At 40.7% G+C, this 19,398-nt stretch overlaps 1 long non-coding RNA gene across 1 annotated transcript; it reads right to left on the bottom strand.

The window, feature by feature from the left end:
* Window positions 1-792: 792 nt before the first annotated feature.
* On the bottom strand, window positions 793-19,267 carry LOC129736059 (uncharacterized). The gene is made up of 4 exons (XR_008732230.1): window positions 19,202-19,267; window positions 15,435-15,541; window positions 4,576-4,642; window positions 793-920 (listed from the first exon to the last, which is right to left on the bottom strand). It is a non-coding gene; the product is annotated as an uncharacterized LOC129736059 (long non-coding RNA).
* Between the last annotated feature and the right edge of the window lie 131 nt (window positions 19,268-19,398).

Below are 19,398 nucleotides of genomic sequence, written 5' to 3'. Positions count from 1 at the left end.
TCAAAAGCTGCCTGGACATGGTCTTGGGCAACTGGCTCTAAGTGGCCCCCTTTGAGCAGGTGGCTTGGACCAGATGACCTCCAAAGGTCCCTTCCAACCTCAACAGTCTGATTCTTTAGTAACCATACCATCCAGTGAGTAACAGTAGCACAAACATTGCTATGCCTGCTCTGCTTATCAGCAGTTCTAAGCGTAACTAACAGCCACATTTAAGCATATTCTAAGCAAAGAATTCTTTCATTCAAACTCCATCAAGTCTGAACAGATTTCTGTCTTAGCTGGAACCAAGTAGTGGAACGATATTTCCATGAACTTAAAAAGCTAATTTTCATGTACAAGTAGGAGTCCATAAACTAAAGAATAGCAATTTGAGCTCTTTTCAAGTCAATATTTAACCACTTGATCCTGGCAAGGGTGGAATCCAAAAGCACAAAGTAAGAGAAACTGAAACTTATTTCCAATTTATCTGTAAACATCTTATTTATATATGTGTTTACTCTGTCAACCATAACAATAAACTTAGCACAGCATCAAACCATCCTGAAAACAAAGAACAGAAAATCTGCATGTGAATGCCATGGCTGGGACTAGTGGATTTTTTAATTCTCATTGCATCAGACTGTTTTGCAACCACAAACTCCTATGTGGTGTGAATTCCATTAGAAGTGGATGAAGGCAGAATTCAGAAAGGCAACTGATTTAACAAGATGGCAGCATCCCACAGGCACTCAAGAGGCAAAAAAATTAGTGAGTCACAGTGCAACATGTAACAAGAAACACACTTACTGGTTGAAGTCTCTTGGGTTGGTAGAATGTAGCACCTCTGGATCTGCTATACACTACTATATTATGAAGATGTCTGAACTGCAGTGAAATTCCTTCTTCCCAGGGATGAGAACTCCTTTCAGTGATATGACAAACTGTAGAGAAGTAAGAAGGATGTTAAGAATGAAAAAAACTTGCCTGAGACAAAGTTACTTTCAGAAAGTCAGTAAAGGGTGGATACAATGGAAAATACTGAGAGTATTATATACCTCCAGACTTGCTATAGGTAGAGGTCTCTCTCGTCAGAAACAGACAGAAACACTGTGAGGAACCAAATCTGGACTACTTTAATTTCCCAGGTAACTGCTACATAATAAATGTTCTCAGCAATGATAGCGTCCAAATATTTTTCTATGGTACAGTTAATATTTCTTTCAATGACTAGTCAATGAAGTTTTGGACTTGTTTTGGTAACTGTGAATCTTCTGCCACGTACTTTCAATCATCTGATATTGCTGGGTATCCTGTGGGTGGTTCCACACAGTCGGTTTTTTCAGCAACAGCTTATTGTCTGTCTTACAATGATTCTTGGGGTTTTTTTTTCCTTTCTTACTTTTAAACCCCCCAGCTTTCACATGCCTTTTTCTCTCCCTGATCTTGCTTGGTGCAGAATTTTAGCTTTCTATCTTAAGAGCTGCGTCACACCCAACCTGCTTCTCTGTGCTGTTCTATAGTATTCATGGCGGGCTGCCTAGCAGCATGCTGTTGCAGCACAAACAAACTAGCTGGCTGCAACAAGGCTTTTTTTACCATCCCATACCAGGTTAACTTCAATAAGTAGTTAGCACAGCCACCAGTCCCCCACAAGGTTTCTAAAGGTTCTTCTACTGTCCATGCTGTTTCTCCTTCTTCCAGAAGTCAGACCACACCACTCATCCAACACCACCCCCCCCCCCTCCCCAGGCTATTTAACTGCTTAGCTGAATGAGCTACAGCTGCACATCGTCCATGTCCGTCAACCCACTGCCTTCGTAGCAAGGCCACAGCTGCATGTTATCAATGCTGATCAGCCCTCTGCCTTCACTCCTCTACAGCATACCCTGCTCTGCAATGTACCAGGATAAATATGACAATGCTGCTGATTCCAAGAAAAAGCACCTGTAAATAGCCTGATCTGGGCCATATTTAAACAGGATGGTAATGCCTACACAACACAATCCCAGCAGAGTAGATGTGTGCGTGTTGACATATACCATAATTAGACACACATGAAGTGGTTTATATCCTGATTGTATGTACAGCAGTGCAAACTTTCTATCAAGATTCTCAGAAAACTGTTCTACTCCCAATTAAAAGCTTAGAGGGCCAAAAAATGTAATCACCTTTATAATGAACTTAATTTAAAACACATTTGGTTGTTGCCCAGGCTGAGAAGCCAGAAATATGTAGAGATATTGGAAAGATATCTAGCAACATTTGGATAACAATAGCCATACCAGTTTCCAGGGGAATTTCATCCAGCTGCTAATCTCTTTAACATGGAAACAACTCTACAACAAAAATAGGTCCTTGGGAATGGAGAGATCCCTTACAGCATGCTGTGCAGCAGGAGGAAGACATGAGGCAGAAGCTGGCTAAGGATGCAACATCTACCTGTCTCCTTGGGACACTTTCCGATCAAAGTGCTGCATGATCAGCGCTTTATTAACAAAGGCTTTCTGCAATTGTCTGAACAGTCTCCTGGCTTTGTAATCAATGACTTAATAAAGGACTAAATGCAGAAGGATGACCACAGACTGGTTTTGAGGCAAGTTAATGAACTAGCCATAGTATAAAAGATAGCAGTCAGAGGGTCGTCAAGCTACTGTGTGGCAAAGAGCCTCCTGAGCCTTAGCCTGCACTAATGTACTGTGCAGTGCACTGAATCGAAACATCAGCACAGGCTCTACAGCATTCAGCTGTGTGGTGACACACTACGGTCAGCACAGATAATTTCAAACCACATAAACCTTAGCTTAACACGAACTAGATAGTTTGTACTGATTTCTTTAGAAGATACCATAGCTCCCACTAAGTCAGGAGGAAGTAACTCCTGTAGATTTCACAGGCACTTCCCTCAGATACCATAACAGTGTTTAGCTTAATCAAAATAAATGCTAGATGGGAAATTTTCTGTGGACTTCAACAGAAGCAGCTAGACCTTTGCTGCCAAGCTGAAAGGCTCCTTCCTGATAAACAAGTCAATGCAACAGAGAATATGAAGTTTACAACAAGATACAGTCCTGCAACAAGCTGCCCACTGATTTTGCTTAGTAGTTTATATCGGCCAGTTTCTACTCAAGAGATTATTAGAAGTAGGCTTCCCCCCGCCCCCAGCAAATCTACTAAGGAGAGAAGGTTAAGGAGAGTAAAACTGTCCTAGATGGCAGTCAACTAATTTTTTAACAGTTTTGACTGATAACTTTCTATTCTTTGCTTGCCTGAATCAAAACTATTCAGCTCTTAGGAAACTATATAAAGCTTACATGTTATATGATGGAGAAAAATAAGCTTACATTACTGCACACACATACAAAGAGTTTTGTAAGATCTTCTCTAGGGGATGTTGTCATACCTCTCACACACTCTAGTCTTAGTCATCATTTATCCCCAAAATACCAGTCTGGGGATGTACTTAAAAATTAAATTAATTGTGATAGTATTTGGTTACTGTTTCCTCATTGGTATTTCACTGCACAGCACGGAGCTCAGCTAGACTGTGGTATGTTGGATAAGGCAGGTAAGTCGTCTTTGAGAAGCTACATGAAATCCTCAAAGCCTTTCTCAGTAGCTTTCTGAGCTTCTTGGTTTCCTGATCATTCTGCCCCATCCTACTGCCCTCTGACTTCTTGTTGCTGCCTTCTGTCTTCTTGCAGAAGTTTCCTTCTAGTCAGCTTTTACTAAAATGCTTTGTTGAAAAGAGAGATGTGCACATATACATATCTCATATTTATATAGGCTGAACGGGCTCATGTGCTCTGCTCTCCAGCAGTTCTGGCACAGTTTCTCTCTCTCCTAAAAAGCAATTTGAGAAACATTCTTTGCGCTACTCTCTGTGATTTCTGTTGGCTTACTTCCAATATCCAAGATAAACAGAAAAAAATAGTAGAAAATCAGCCCCTGACTCAGAATTCATCCCCCACTTCTCTCCACCTCCCAATTTCATCTGGAAGTGCAATTACAGCTTGTGAGCATCTGCGTGGCCTTTAAAGGGCAGTGGGAGCCCAGGGAATGCTCACACACACTGGGAGAAAGATTCACTCCCCAACAGACACAGAAGTTTGTCAAGAGCCAGGAGGATCCTGTGGGAGACTGCAACACACAGAGAACACTTTATTTTGTGAAGAACAGGAACCTTTCTCCTCCCCCAGTCGTTATGAGCTCAGCCTCAGAAGTGAACAGGTAAAGTCTGTCTGCCTGCCTCTCCCTGGACAAGGATTGCAGTAGCATTGAAGGGAATGCTCTTATCTTGGCATTGCTTCACACAAAGGAAAATATCTCTGTTATGGGCTTCAGTCTACTGACTTGCTGGGAATTTACAGAAAATATGGCTTATTTTTGATCCTTTCCTTACAATCGACTCTTGGTCCTCACCATTTCCATTTAACAGCCAGGGCTTTGTATTCCTAAAATGTAATTGCATGTCTCAGTATTGTCCTTGCAGCATCATGCACCGTTATAAAACCCTGAGCTGTACTAGCTTTAACAAAGAAATCTATTTCCTTATCATTACAGGAAAAAAATGTCTGAAACTCCGACTATTCCCCTCACCTTGCCATGTTTGCTTATCACAGACGGGGGGTTTGGTTACCAAGCCTTTACACTCATATTTTATTACCTAACAACAATTAAGAAAAACCAATTTCACCTTCTGATGAATCAGTTACTACTTCAATGTTTCTAAATGCTTCAGCTGAGCAAGTAATTATCTACTTATTTCATAGAATGAGATCAATTAGCAGAAACAGAAAGCAAGTAGTCCCTCTTCAGGAAACATTTCCTAGGGAATTTGGGAGATACTAACCAGAAAGGAGGAAGCAGCAACAATAATTTAATTTTGAAATAATTAAATACTTGGTATTCTTACCTTAAAGTCTCTGCTGGATCTATTCCTCACTGTTAAGGCCAATCCACACACATTCATCCACATCAGACATCCATCAACACTGTAAGTCTCCTTCAGTTACACTAATACTAATACTATCAGTGGCAGCCCAAGCCATCCCCTCACAATTGTTTACCTTCTGGATATGAGGCTGAACCTACCTTTCTCCAAACACTTCTCATGTCATTTTTTCCTTCTTCCAGCTCACCTAAGTTCTGATCCTCCTCCCCCCATCCTGATGCAAACCAGAAGGCACCTTGGGAAAATATAGTACAAGAGAGCCTGGGGTACATCTTACTGCTGTGTTCAAGATGTAGACCATCAGCGTATGAATGACTTTGGTACAATCAAAAGATGATATAGATGGGAGAAGAGAGGTGGCAGCTCGTATAGCTCTGGCCAGCCAGGATCATCCTCTAGTCAACTCTAAACATAACCCCTCATATCGGCCCTTTCGTTATATGTGTTATACGGCCTCAAGTAGCAGCTTTTGTGTGTTGATTCCAGTCAGATGTAATCAGAAAACCTCCACAGCACTCAGGTCCTTGACTACGTGGAAGCATCTGCAGCTGGTATAAGGCTGTCTTCATATTGAGGCCAAGATGTAAGGGAGGTGGAATTGGAGACAAGCTTTACAGAACTCATAAAGTATTTGAAGGTAGTAGGCTATAAATCATCAAATGGATATGCTGATTTGATTTTAATGAAAATATTTAATGTTACCTTATATATGCTTTAGCGTTCTGAATTTTAATATGAGGCAGTGAACGAGAAGTTCAAGTTCAAACAAGGATTACTATTTGGCTATGCCCAAATCTGATTATAGCTTAACAATCAACTTAATGTTTAGCGTTTGATTCCAAGTTTGTTTCTTTTTTCAATTCTCTTTTCTTTCCTGGAGCACAGAAACAATTATCTAAGCTTACAATGAGCTCTTGGCTACAACTGAACTACAAAAACAAAGTTATTTTCAGGCTTGGATCCTGTCTAAAATGGAGAGTAGGTTTGTGCTATTTGTTCCCTCCATATTCTGCAAAATAATAATTAAAAAACCCATAACACATCTATAGTAATATCTAATTGAAAATCCAAGGTAAGCTTCTGTGTAATAAAAGAGAGGCCAGAGAAGGTGTCAAACTCATTAACTCATATAAACTATGGCTGTTTGAGTGCTAATACTATTGCATTATGTCTAGGCAGAAAGAAAAAAAAAGGAAAATCCAGCTGACTAAGAAATAATTAACTTTGGTACTTCATCTTTTAACATTTTAAGGTGGAATGAAGCCATTTGCACAAAGTCATTGTGACCATTTCACTCCAATTAGGAGTTTCTGAATTCAAGAATCTTTAAAACCGCTATTGTTATGATCCTAATATCACATTCTAATATGTGATGAAGGAATACTAACCAGATCAGGCCGTTTTAGAAAAATAGCAACTAATAAAACAATGGGACAAGAGATGGGAAAAGCAGTTAGTGTTTTTTTGGTGCCTAGCCGGCCAGAACAAATTATTGTGCGACTTCAATTCCTAGGCACGGGCAATTAAAAACACCTCTGGCAGTAACGTGACCTGCTATATTTTCAGCCATTAAATTGACACTCATTTATATTCTGTGGACTACACACAGGCATACAAGTTTTCTGCTATATTATTTTTGAGCAGAGGCAGTTACAATAGCATGAAAGGCGTATCCTATAGCTACAGGTAAACATCACAAAACTTTTTGGCCTGCTGGGTTTCTCAGCTGCAGCATTGCAGCTGAAGCACAGTCAGGGGAGATGCAGGCTTAGGCTCAAGCAGATGCACGAAGTACTGGGAAGTTTCTACTCCCAGCACATGGAACTCACTGCACAGGCAGAAGCCTAGAACCGCTCTTTGTGCTTCGGCTGCCAGCTTGCTTGGCTCTCATCTATCTGCCATGAAGCACCATCCACAGCCCTACAAAATCTCCAGTGATAAAAAGGATTGGAAAGTGCTTTCAGCTGCAGCATTAAAAACTGTCCATGCCTGCTTATACAGGAAAATAAAACATCCCCTGTTTCTTTCCTTTTAAATGGCAAACACAAGACAGTGAGGTTTTGGGTTTTAGGGTTTTTTTGTTGTTGGTTGGTTGGGTTTTTTAAACTACCATTAGACTTGCTTTTTCTGGGTGAAGCTCAGCACTGACTTAGAGCCAATAGGGCCTTACTGGGTAGCTGCCAGACAATATTTCCTCTCAGAAAAGGTTTCCCTTTCTAGCTATCTCTGTGTTATTTATAGGCCAAAAGCAATGGATACAAAAAAACTCAGGGGAAAAGGGAGGGACAGCATCAAGCAACTTGGGACTTTATTCAATTACTGCCTGACAGAGAAGTACTTGCCAAGGTTTCTTTGAATAGCTTTAAAAAAAAAAAAAAGTCCATTATTCACAGATCTGGCAGCCTGGAGATAAGGAAGAGGCTTTAATTTCTAAACAAAAGGACACTTGGTATTAAAACCACCTGCAATACCCTCAATTCTAGAAAAATGATGGAGAGTTTTTTGCCTTCCCCCCTCCCCCCATTTTTTTGGAAGTGTTAGCTTACTTTAGAAAAAGGATAGAAAAACAGCTGGCAAAGAAATACAGTGTAGGCAGAATCGTAGTTCCATGGGACAGCAGAACTTCTTCCTTGCTTTAAATTAGGCAGCTGCTTACACACATAGCAGAATGTTGCCAAAGTGCATTGGGTTTTTTGTCTTGATTTTCTGAGAAAATGAAGTTCATGTTATTGTGCTGCCTCTTCTACCTCCTATTCCTGACATGAAAGCTTCAATGAGTTGGTCAATTCCAATCCAGTTTGCTACAAATCTTGAAATACTGGCTGCCTCCAGCCCTTTGAAGACCTGCAGCTGTGGAGAGGGGGAAACCATTCTTCCCTACCCACATAATCTCAGAGGAAAAAGTACAAACAGCTCAGCTTAGATTTGTTTGGAGTGGCCCACCTCATATTTGGGAGGCAAGAGCCAGCATCTACTTAGCTCTTAACCAGACACAGGACATGCTGCAACTCCCTGCCCTGTACGCAAGCTAAATAAAGGTGGGTGAAGACAGTGAAGAGTGATGAAGTTGTGTGTTTGGGTGGCCTTTTGGGTGCGTGTATGCACATATGTGCATGACAACAGTAGGACACTATATACTGAGACAGGGAGGGAGCTGAAAATACACCTATGTAGGAGTTCACACAAGACTTGAGGTGGAGCTTAGAAAGGCAGAAAAAATTCATAGGAAGAAGCAGATCTGAAAGGTCTGCTGTTAATAGCCTAGCTACTCTCCCACTGCACTCATGACCCAAGAGTCAGAAAGCCCTGTCTGTTTCTTAATTAGCCCTGGAAAATTACTGATCAATCACTTTAACATGCTGTATTACAACTTCTGTTAATAAACAATAGATTAACCACTAGGGAGCTGCACCAACAGCAACAGACTCACTTCAGAAATCATCAAAAAACCCACCCAAACCCAACAAGCTAGCACTCCAACGAGGTTCAGTGACGAACACCTGAAAGTGCATATCTATTTAAGAAGCCCATGTGTTCCTAGTTTGCCATCACAGGCAATTAACCTCAGAATCAGTAGAAACATTAAACTATCTACACTTGGTGGAAAGCCTAAAATCTACTGACCTTACTTATACCACTAGATTTAAATTCCTGTGCTTTTGCAATGTTGCAAAACAGAAATTAAAAGTAAACATCAGAAACAATGCTATGGAGCAACCACTGAATTTTCTGATAAAGATACTGAAGTCCAAGAGAAGCAAAATTTCAAAACATTTTGCAATTTGAATTTCAAATCTTCATTTAGCCAGGTACCCAGAAAACGATTAAATATATTGTCATTGCATATGGCCTTTTCATAACAACATATGTCATTGCATATGGCCTTTTCAGTTATTGTGCTCTGCAAGTACAGAGGAAAAGTGGCAAGGCAGCTGTAAAATGTGGTAATTAACATTGGGTTTGCAGGTTAAAAGCTCCCAATCCCAGTAAACAATTCCTGCTATCATTTTTAATTTGAACACTAAAGCTCTCAGCCCATTAAACTTCTTTTTGTATTAATTAAACCACTACAACATCAACTCTTGAATTAAACTAGGCAATTCCTGTGTTTATCAAGTCTAGCATTCTTTCAGTTGAAGGCAGAAAACCTACCACTAGAGTCCATTCACCCAGCTCTTGAGCTTGATATCCTAGACTAAGCAAGCAGGAGCAACCTTCTGCCCTCCCCAAATGTCTTAACTGCAGGGACTGACTGTTCAGTCACCCAGAAAGATAAACTGTCCCCTCTCCAGAGGCTGTGATGGACAGTAAGGGTGATTTGGTCCACCCAGATTTTGCCAGCAATCGAACCAAATAAAGCTTTTCCCCAACCAGCTCTTTGGCCAGTCAGACCTAGATCCCTGGTGACATCTTAAGTGTATTGAATTTAGATCTTGCTGAGAATTTTGTATATTATTTATGAGAATGGATTGATTTTTCTTTTCTGTGAGGGAATAATATAGCATGTATTCCTCCCTCCTCCATCTGTACTTCTGGTAAAATAATTCCTACATAAATACAGATGCATCACTGCCAAAAGCATCGTACAGTTTTAAAAGACTCCCCCATTTTGTAGTTCCTTGCTTTACCAGGGATTCACAAGGAATTTATGGAAAGGGAAAAACCTGAATACAAAGGAAATTCACGATTAACCTTTCCTGCTCGCTACCGATGGTGCATTACAGTATAAGGTTAAGCTCTCTAGCTACCTGTATGGTATCCTTCAGTCACAACTACATGTTATACAGGTATTTATTTCATCTCGTTCCAAAGCACATTAAAATTGAGAAGAACTGAAGCATGGAGATGGGTAGTAATAATATCTTTCTTCCTCTCACCTTATATTATGCATGTTTGCTCTTTCCTAGCTTACGCTTGATAAATCAGAAAGACACAACTTATGTTCATGTTTTTCTTTCACAGGATGAGGTTTTCAATTTTCATAACACTTTTTAAAAACACAGCATGTAGGGCAAAAAATACATGTTTATGAAGTGAGATTATGGCAGAATTTGGGTTCCTGAATTCAAGGCTGTGATCATGAACATGCAATTCTGCGGAACAACTGTTGGGTCCTGGAGATTCTCTTAACTCCAGATATCACTTTGGCTTTACTTCTACAGAGTTAAATACTGTGTGTTGAGTTGAGCAGCTCTCCAGACAGCATGCTGGGTTTGGATCGGATACTAAGGGTGGGATTATAACAGAGTTATGAATAATGGTTAATGCTATTAGTGTAGCAGAAGTAGAATGTTTATAGTTAGGTACCAGTGGATTTATTTCTCTGGAACGTGAGTGCTCCTGTGATCCATTCTTCATCAGCCATTTTCTAGAACAAGGTTGTCCCTAAAATAAGCCTTTGCCCCTTGTCCTACTTGATCATTTTTGCTTCCTTATTTATCCCAAAACTTATCTACTCCTTTCTCTTTACAAGAAAGTTGTCTCTGCTTCAGCCCCGTTTTCTCCCCCTGCTTTCTCTCACAACTATGAAGACATTAGTATTCCCACCCACTCCCTGAAGGAGAAGAAATCAGGCTGTACATATAAGCAGCAAGAAGGAAGACAAGGAAATGGGCCTGGCACAAAGCGAGGCTTGCCCAGAAATTTTCTATTGGGAAATAAAAGGCTATAAGAGTTAGCTTAAATTGTGAGCCAACTGCAAAATGTCACAGCAGTAGATCTTTCTAAACATCTTTTTCTTAGAAAAAGAGGTGTGCATGTTGAAATCAGAAGAGGTCCATCTTTTTATTTAATGAAAGTAAGTTTTTATTTAAACTAAATAGAAAGTTAGGATTACTACTTCTGTTTCAAAACTCAAGAAGAAAAGTTGCAATTAAAGGTAGGGCACTTGTTTAAATGTATCAGAGAAATACAGTACATTCCAGAACCTGAAAGCAAAACTTATTCTAGTAAAAAATTAACTGACACCAGTGAGCTGCAGCATCTTAAGAATTGATAAACAGAAACCAGGCATTTACTAGAACACTGTCACACTGGTTTACAACAGCCAAACATATACAAAATAGCTTTAAAACCTCACATGGCTTCCCACCCCCAAAGCTGCTATAAGGCAGCCCAGTGATGGCAGAATGGAACACCTTAACTCAATCAGCAGGTAAGCAAGAAAACACTTCGTGGAAAAAACAACTCTCCTCTCAGTTTCAGAAAAAGCTTCTATATAGAAGCAGCCTCGCTTGGTGCTGAGGGAGAAGGGGAAAAAAGTTTGGATGAACAAGTCTCAACACTGAGAACAGCACAGCTGTACAAAAGTCACAGTCTGGCAAGTATACCATGATACGGTTAATACCCTGACTGCAGAAAAGGAGGTTTACCACTAGAGCTGCAGTGCCACCCCCCTGACATGGCTGTTGGTTATATCAAGGTTAAAGCAGTATAGCTACAAGATTGGCACGGAAAACGAATAAGCCTTGTTTTCTGCTGGCTTAGTCAGACCCAGGCTACAGCACTGGCCAGTACTGAAACTACCCTGCTAAAATAACCTGCAATTCTTTCTTGTCCAATGCTGCCTTCCCATTGAGTGGACAAATGCCAGTCTCCCATAAGTCCTGAAAATAAAACAGAGCTACAAATCACAACTGGCCTTGCTTTGTAGGAAGCTACTCTAACATCTAGGACTGAGCCAAATACTCATCAGGGAGAAGAGCTTCACACCAGTTGTAGAAAAAAAAAAAAAAAGCACTAAAGTGCAGTTTATGGGCATAATGGTAAAAGTCTAGCCTGTAACCATAGCGTCTGCATCACTTTGATAGAGTTGTACTCAGACCATGCAGCTACTCCTGCATTTAAAGTTTTGCAAAATATTGCCTGCCAGGCATCTCCAGTGCTCACTCCAGCTTATTTGTTGCTGCTGTGGCAGCATAGCAGAGGGTGCTCTGTACCCTCAGCATGCTTCAAATGCACTGGTCCTAGATTCTGTGGGCAACACACATATGGAGGCACTGTCCAGACTTCAGTGGGAAAAGCCTAAATGTAACTGCACAGTCCAGTCATGTCTGTTGTGTTAGTGCAGAAATGAGCATTTGAGAAATGATAATTTTTGCACTTGGAACTGAGCCCCTGGACCACATACCCTGCATCTGTCAAGCTAATGTCTTCCCTCTCTAGACTGTCCCTCCTGCTCCAAAACACAAACTGAACCAAAACAAAAAGCAGAAGAGGATAAGCTCTGCTGTCTCTGATGCCAGATACAGTGACTCAGAAACAAGGCATTCTGCTCTTCTCCTTTCCCCCCCCCCTCCCCTCCCTTTCCCCCCTTCTATGCATTTAGAAGAAATCTGTTTCATATGATCTGACTCCTAGTTTTAAATGGGAAGGATACTGTCATCGTGCCTTCAAGGACTGCTTGTGAGTTTTGATCCCTAGCCAGTGCAAATCCCACAGACGTGCTTGGCACCTTTCACTCAATACTTCAGACTAAGAACAGCAGCAATGCTGTCCCTTTGTATGCAGATATTTGTATGACAGATAAAACCAAAAGGAGGCTAAAGCCCACAGTACTTGTGCACACGTGAAGTCCTGACAGGGACTAAATCATTGCTCTGAAAGTCTTCCTTTAAACTGGAGACTGATGTAGTAGTTGCAAAATGAACGATAGGTATCATTATAGAGATAAGGTGGCAGTGAAAAGTAGCAGCAGCAGCAGTAAAGACTGTAGGCTCAGAGAAAGCACATGCCTGGCACCCGGGGCCTGGGACATGCTGAGAGTGTTGAGTAAGATTTCACAGAAGTGTAAGTGAATCTCAGCCAAGATGCTGTGGTCCTGTGCCTGTCCCTCCCTCCCCATCTCTCTCTTGTGCCAGCAGTAACGTTTATGCACCTCTACAGCAATAAGATCTGGCAAAGTAAGAAGAAATACATTATTTTCGAATTTTTTTCTTCTGGTTAAGAGTTCAGGAAGATTAGCTCCCTCACCACAGTCACAGGGACAATATTATAAATGCAAAGGAGAGGAAAGGCTGTGCTGTACAGCAGATGCCAGGGAAAAGGGGTTACCAGGACCCACAACAGACCAGCTGAAGCTGACATGGAATCATGCTGAAGTCACTTGATTCTTTATTCACAGAGTGGAGGTACCAAACCTCTCTGCTAGTAAACAAGTTCAGAGGCATAAAGTCCTTTCCTCAGTTCTTTGCACCCTTCTAGAAAAAGTATAAAATAAACTAAATCTCAAACACTGACAACCCACTTGGCTCAACAGAGGTAGCATTGCCTTGATGGACTGAACCACTGCAGCACTCTGTCTCCGGAGTCTCCAAGTTGATTGCCAAAAAGCTTTTCATCTGAGCCATGTAGGCTAGCTCTCAGTACCAAATGGACAGTGACATGAGGGGAAAAGAATTTCTGCTATGGGAAGATGACATCTAGCCAGAGAATGTCAAAAACTTGGAAGCCAGTTCTTAGGAAACAGGCTGTCAAACAGCTAAGATGCCAAAGCATGCTTGTAAAATGCATGCCAAGAGAGTGAAAAACAAAAATACGTTGACAAAGTGGCCATGTCTTGATCCATGCCTGAAGGTGGAATGTGGAAAAGGAGATTCCCACTTCATAAATGGTGAGACTGAGTAGAAAACTGCACAGCTACACCTAGAGAGAAAGCATACAAAGCCTCTGTCTGCCTCTCCTCCTGACAATATGACTATGTTCTCAATATCAAACCATTTCAAGATTACAAAAATGTGTTCCCTAAGTGCACCTCTTGTCAAAACACAAAAAGTGTGTGAACAGGACGGGAACAAATGGTACAGGCAAGATGACACAGTAAGGCCTGCAAAATGCAGGCAAGGTAGAGGGAGAAAATACCTGTTTCTTCAGGCACTGGGTATCAAACTCTAGGAGGAGTCTGGATTGCTGCAAGATACTCTGCAGCAAATCTAAACACTACATACCACCTCCTTCAATTTGGTATTCTTCACTTTCCATTTGTTGTCTCCATGGGATTATCAGCTGGAAACGGACACACTTGATGGTTTCTGAGACCTCAGATTCCATTATTCTGCCACAACACTTACTAATTATAAATGCTTTGCCAAATATCTGATGTTTTCACTGGCTGAAAGCCCATGCTTAATGGGCTGATAAAGAACAAGTGCTGTCAGAGAATGGCATGTGATTGGTTACATAGGTCAGCTGAAACTGTGCCCTCAGGAGGTGCCTGCCTGAGCAAACAGCATAAATGAACATTTCCTGGGTAAGAAGCTGAATGAATTCTACTCCCAGAAGAGGATTTCCTATGTTTAACTATTCCCAGTAATACTAAGGTTTTCCCCTTCCATGCTGAAAGTTGAACATCCAATGCACATTACTCTCCCAAGAATGCCATAACCTATCCTTAGTGACCAGAAGATAAGATAACAAACAATCTAAGCTGGGCTCAAAGATGAGTTAGTGTCTGGAAAAAAAACCCCAACCATTTCTCCCTTTTCTGGGGACAGAACATAGAGGAGGATGCTTCCAACACTAATCTGCATGTTCTGGCTGCTGTATCTAAAAAAGACATTGTCTTTAATTTGACTTACCAGCTGAGTAGATGATCATTCAGTAATCTGATGCCAGGCATTTACAGGAAAATTTCCGGAAAAAAACCCCAAATAATAATTTTCCTTTAAATCAAGGTCTAGTTCCTAAAAAAAAAAAATTATATATAAAAATCACTCATTTCTTAAACAATACTTCCACGAAGTCTTTGCTTCTATCGCACCAAATTCAGGAAGTTATCACTATGGAGACAGGGTCAGGCCCAGCCTCTTACTCAAACTTGTCAGAGGCTTTGAAGAACCGAGTGAGGGAACAGCAGGGAAGTACAGGAGAAGCAATTGTACAGGTGTGCTAAACGCTGTGGAAATGAATAAACCCTAGGGTTGGCTTTCTAGACACAGTAAATTCCTTACTTTTGCTGTTACTGATTATGCCCCTTACACCTTTCCAGTTATTTATAATTGGTTTTACTTGCCACATCACTCATTCTTTTGGCAGTGCTATCTTCTTAGAAATATATTCAGTGGTTTATTCAGTTCTGCCAGAGGAGGGGAACAGAAGCCACCACCACTTGGAGACTAATTTATATTATTAATTATTAATTTGTAAGATTACAGAAATGGGTTTTACAGACAACTTTGTAGGGCTACCTCTCTACTAGATGAAAGGTTATCACCTCAGTTCTATGATACTTATGCTTAATTCTAGAACCTGTGTTGAGTGAACATTTTGGTATCACCACATCAGCATGTACTGTCATATAAAGGTAAAAGTAACTCCTGTGAAGGCTGCAAGGCAGGGGAAATTAGGCCATTCAGTAGCATCAGCATAACCCATCCATGGCCACAGCTAGCTAATATAAAAGGTTTTATCTAGTTTGTTGGGAATTCAAACACCGCATCAAAAAGGAATAAATGTATGTTTTGATACATTTTCACAGGTGGTTTAATAGAACTTTGAAATAACATACCTATTTCAGTGGTGGGCATGTGACAGCACAGCCTGCAGACAGGCTTTTCAGCACCTGTGACTCCTCTGTTTTGAGTGATTAGCTGCTGTAGCTGCATCAGAAGAAAGCTAGAGGGGGGATGAGCAGAATAACAATTTGTTGGAACTGAGCCTGCTCTGAGATTGAACTCAGGCAAAACTTCAAATTGCTGCTTATCACCGACTGCTGAAATCCCTAAACTGACAATGATAGCTTCACTTTTTATTCCCCTGGTTCAGCTGTTGTGCCCATCACCAAGGGAGTTGCTGTTTCTGTTTCTCAGCAATGACCTCTTCATCCTTAGGTTTCCTGTGCTCCAATGAGGAATGTTTCCAAACTGAAGGATTCTTAAACACTTCCACAAATATTCCCAGGCCCCTCAAAGCAAGCATTGACCACCCACATCTATTCCTACTTGCAATGGACCAGCAAGTGCACGGCCATTCCTTCACAGCAATTGTTCAGTGCAGTGGTCAGTTTTAAATGTCTTTATACACATTCTGCACTTTGCTGAAACAGCCCAAAACATGTATTTTGTGATGGGAACCAGCAAACTTCCATGACATAAACACTGTGTCCAAAAGTCACTGGCAGGGAATGCATAAGACAGACTTACCCCTCTGCCAGATACTTCAAAATACAAGTTCTGGTATTTTAGTTCTGGACACAGTTCCATTTATTTAAGCTAAAATAGTGCCTGCTATGCCATTTGTTCTCACTGCTGGAGCAAGCATGAAAAAAATACTCCTACCAACAATTTCACATGAATTACTTCCACTTCCCCCCCACCCCCAGTATATTTTATTTTTTTACTTTCAAATTTTTTACATATTTTATTTTGTACTTTCAAATCCAACTCATTTAATCAAAACTGGTTGCAACACACACAACCTAAAACGAGTTGAATCGATATATATAAGGACACAGAAACTTGCAAGGTAAAGGCAGGAGCAAACAACTTCTTAAACTATTTTCTACGAGGAAAAACATACTGAAATGACACAGTCCTGAATGTGATTTTAATTTAAGCTTCTGCATGACTAACCTGACATTAAAAGTCCATCTTTGGAACACAAATAGTTAAATAGTCAACCACAGAATGAACTTGCAGGCATAGTTTGTTTCACTGATGGACAAAAAAGGATGATTAGATACTATTTCCATTCAAAAAATGGTTTGGGGTTTCTTAACGTATTTTGGCAGGACAAGAAGTCTGTAGTGGGTATTACTGTTCTGATGCTTTGAAGAACACTTTTCTTCTTCTCCGTATTCCCACAGAAAATAATTTGCGTTTTTATGTAACAAATGGCTATGGCTTAAACCAGTAAAGAGAGCTTAAAATTAGTGCATTTAATGTGACCACAGAGACATTTCAGACTTAATTACATTTGAAGCAGACTTAACCACCCATTTCTCTCCAGTTTCACACAAACAGTAATTGCCACTGTAGCCGCACTGCGACATTGTAGAATTAACCACATCCTAGAGGAGCTGGAGAAGAAAAAAGGGAAATAAAACAGGCTCCAGAGTATCTGCCCAGGCAGAACAGGCTCACTGATCAGTCTGGCAGGTGTCCCTGCTGCAGTAAGAATCTGAATCATTTCACTGAATTCAGCATTGTTCTGTACTGAGCACTAAAAACAGGTAATGCTCCGCTTCCCCACTTGGCTTCCAATTCAGCTGTTGTTGAATTATGTCTACATGGAGTCAGAGATATAAAGAAAACGCTCCTGAGTCTGTATGTACTTATCATCCTTATTAATCTACTACTTACCACCCCACCCCCCAGTATTTTTACTGTAAGCTGCACTGATTTTACTGCAGACTGTAATCTTGTGCATCAAATGATATCCTACCCCAAGGCAAGAAGAAGTTATTAAAGTTAGTGCACTTATATAAACACAAGTAAATAGACACTATTAATAAAAATGTTAAAATTATAAAGTTCCCACATAAATCTTACACCTCGATCTCATTATTAGTCCAGCAACCATACCATGGAAGCTGAAATATGGTTCTGCAGTTTCAGTATGGCTGGACCAGTCCAAACATGTTCCTCTGTGATAAGCAGAAAATCCTTTGTGAATCAAAAGAGAAAAAAGTACTTTTTTTTTTTTCCTCTCCACACTTAGGTCCTGTGCATGAAAGGCAGTAAAATACTTACACACTTAAGGTCCTGTAATCAGCAGGGCTATACACAAGTCTATCTGTTAGCCACCGAGTTAGGATACTCTGCAGATTCAAAACCCAAGAGGTAGCAGAAAAGTCCAGGAGATTCCTGGCATAGTAAATAGTACAATTCAGGATGTCTCTGCTTTGCTGCAGTGCTGCTCACCACATGCATGGGGTGATAATCCCCTCTCATTTTACCAACATCTTCACTGCATACTGTTCAGAATGTGTAAGCTCCCAACCACCTTCCTGCTACTGCATGGTCCAGACTGACTCCGGAAGCAGCATGGAGCAACAAGCTTTGTTTGCTCCAAGACTGCAAAGTTAATTGAGGGCCGTGTACTTATGTCTTGTACATATAGGTTTTGGTTTTCTTATTTTGGCTCAAGCAGGCTGAATTACAGATTCCCACTTTTTTTTGTTTCTTCACTGCCTACTTTAATATAAAGAACCGGATTTCACATTGCACATTAAGCTGAGGATCCATCCTCCCGAGTCTCCTGGAATGGAGGAGGAAAGCTAATAGAACAAGGTACAGCTGCTCCTTCTTGTCTCCCAGATTAGATTTGCTAGACATCCTCTTGGTTCACAACACAGAAGTGATTATTTGGTCTACCACCCAAAAATAAAACATCTTACAGGAACATGTCACTGTGCAGATAGATTCAGAATTGCTCCAAAATGAACCCTCCACACTGTGAGCCGAACGTACCTGAAAGGTTGGCTCGCTCTTGCAGTCAAAGGAGTGTCTGAGTGAAGAGGTACAAGTCTACTTTTCTGGGTGGACTGTAGCAGGATACGGCTGCAGATCTAAATCCTAGTGCAAGTACACAAGTGTTCTTTACAAAGGCCCAGCTCAGAGCCTGTGGAAGTATGTCCCAGCTTTCTGGTTTCAGGATTATGTTTTTCATTTTTCTTTCTTACACTGAAACAAAAAAACCCAAACCAACCAAACAAAAAAAATTAAATCACAACAGAGAACTAATAACTGACCTAGAACTCAAGACTAAGCTGCATCTCAAACACTGACAAAGGCAGCATATGCTGTTGTTCGTACTGCAGTGTATGAAAATTACTCATTTGCGGAACTAACCATACTTTAATTCTCAGAGCTGAGAAATACTGTGGTTTCCTTTCCTATGGTTTCCCTAATCTAGAAGCAATTCAGAGACATGACAGCTCCATGTGTAAAATGGAGTAATGAGTTAAGACTAACTAGTCCCTAGCCAGGCCTAGATCTGTATGTATGTCTGCCTGCCTTCACCCCAACATGGCTCTCTTAAGAGGAAAAGTGTGTCCTACTGAACTGTGAAAGACACCTTGTGCCTCTGGTCTGGTTGAATGGAAGAGCTAACTTTTTGCAAGATTTCTAGTGGAGTAGTTTTGGCTAAGGAAGGCTTGCATGAAAGTTGCTTAATACACTTGGAATGAAATACCGTCTCATTAAAAAAACTGGAATATACGTTTCTCCATTGAAAAGCTTGAAATCATAGATTTTGTTCATTTAGTGTCCCCCTAAATTTGTTGGTTTAGATACTTTACATATAACCAAACCATGAGTCATGTTTGAAACTTACCTATAGCCCCCTTTAGGCACAGCGCTGTTCCCTGAGCGTAACACACTGCATGGCATTAAATACATAGTCCGCACAGGAAAGAAAACACATAACCAATCATAAATGTACAGACTTCTCCGCTACTATTCCCATGGGGCCTCACAGAAGTGTAGCTGGACTGATTAGGGATCCTCACTTTGTGTCAACATTACTAGTTT

Source organism: Falco cherrug, chromosome 4 (assembly GCF_023634085.1).
Source record: "Falco cherrug isolate bFalChe1 chromosome 4, bFalChe1.pri, whole genome shotgun sequence".
Classification (NCBI taxonomy): domain Eukaryota; kingdom Metazoa; phylum Chordata; class Aves; order Falconiformes; family Falconidae; genus Falco; species Falco cherrug.
Note: the sequence above shows the minus strand (reverse complement) of the source record. Positions and strands in the feature narration are given on the sequence as shown.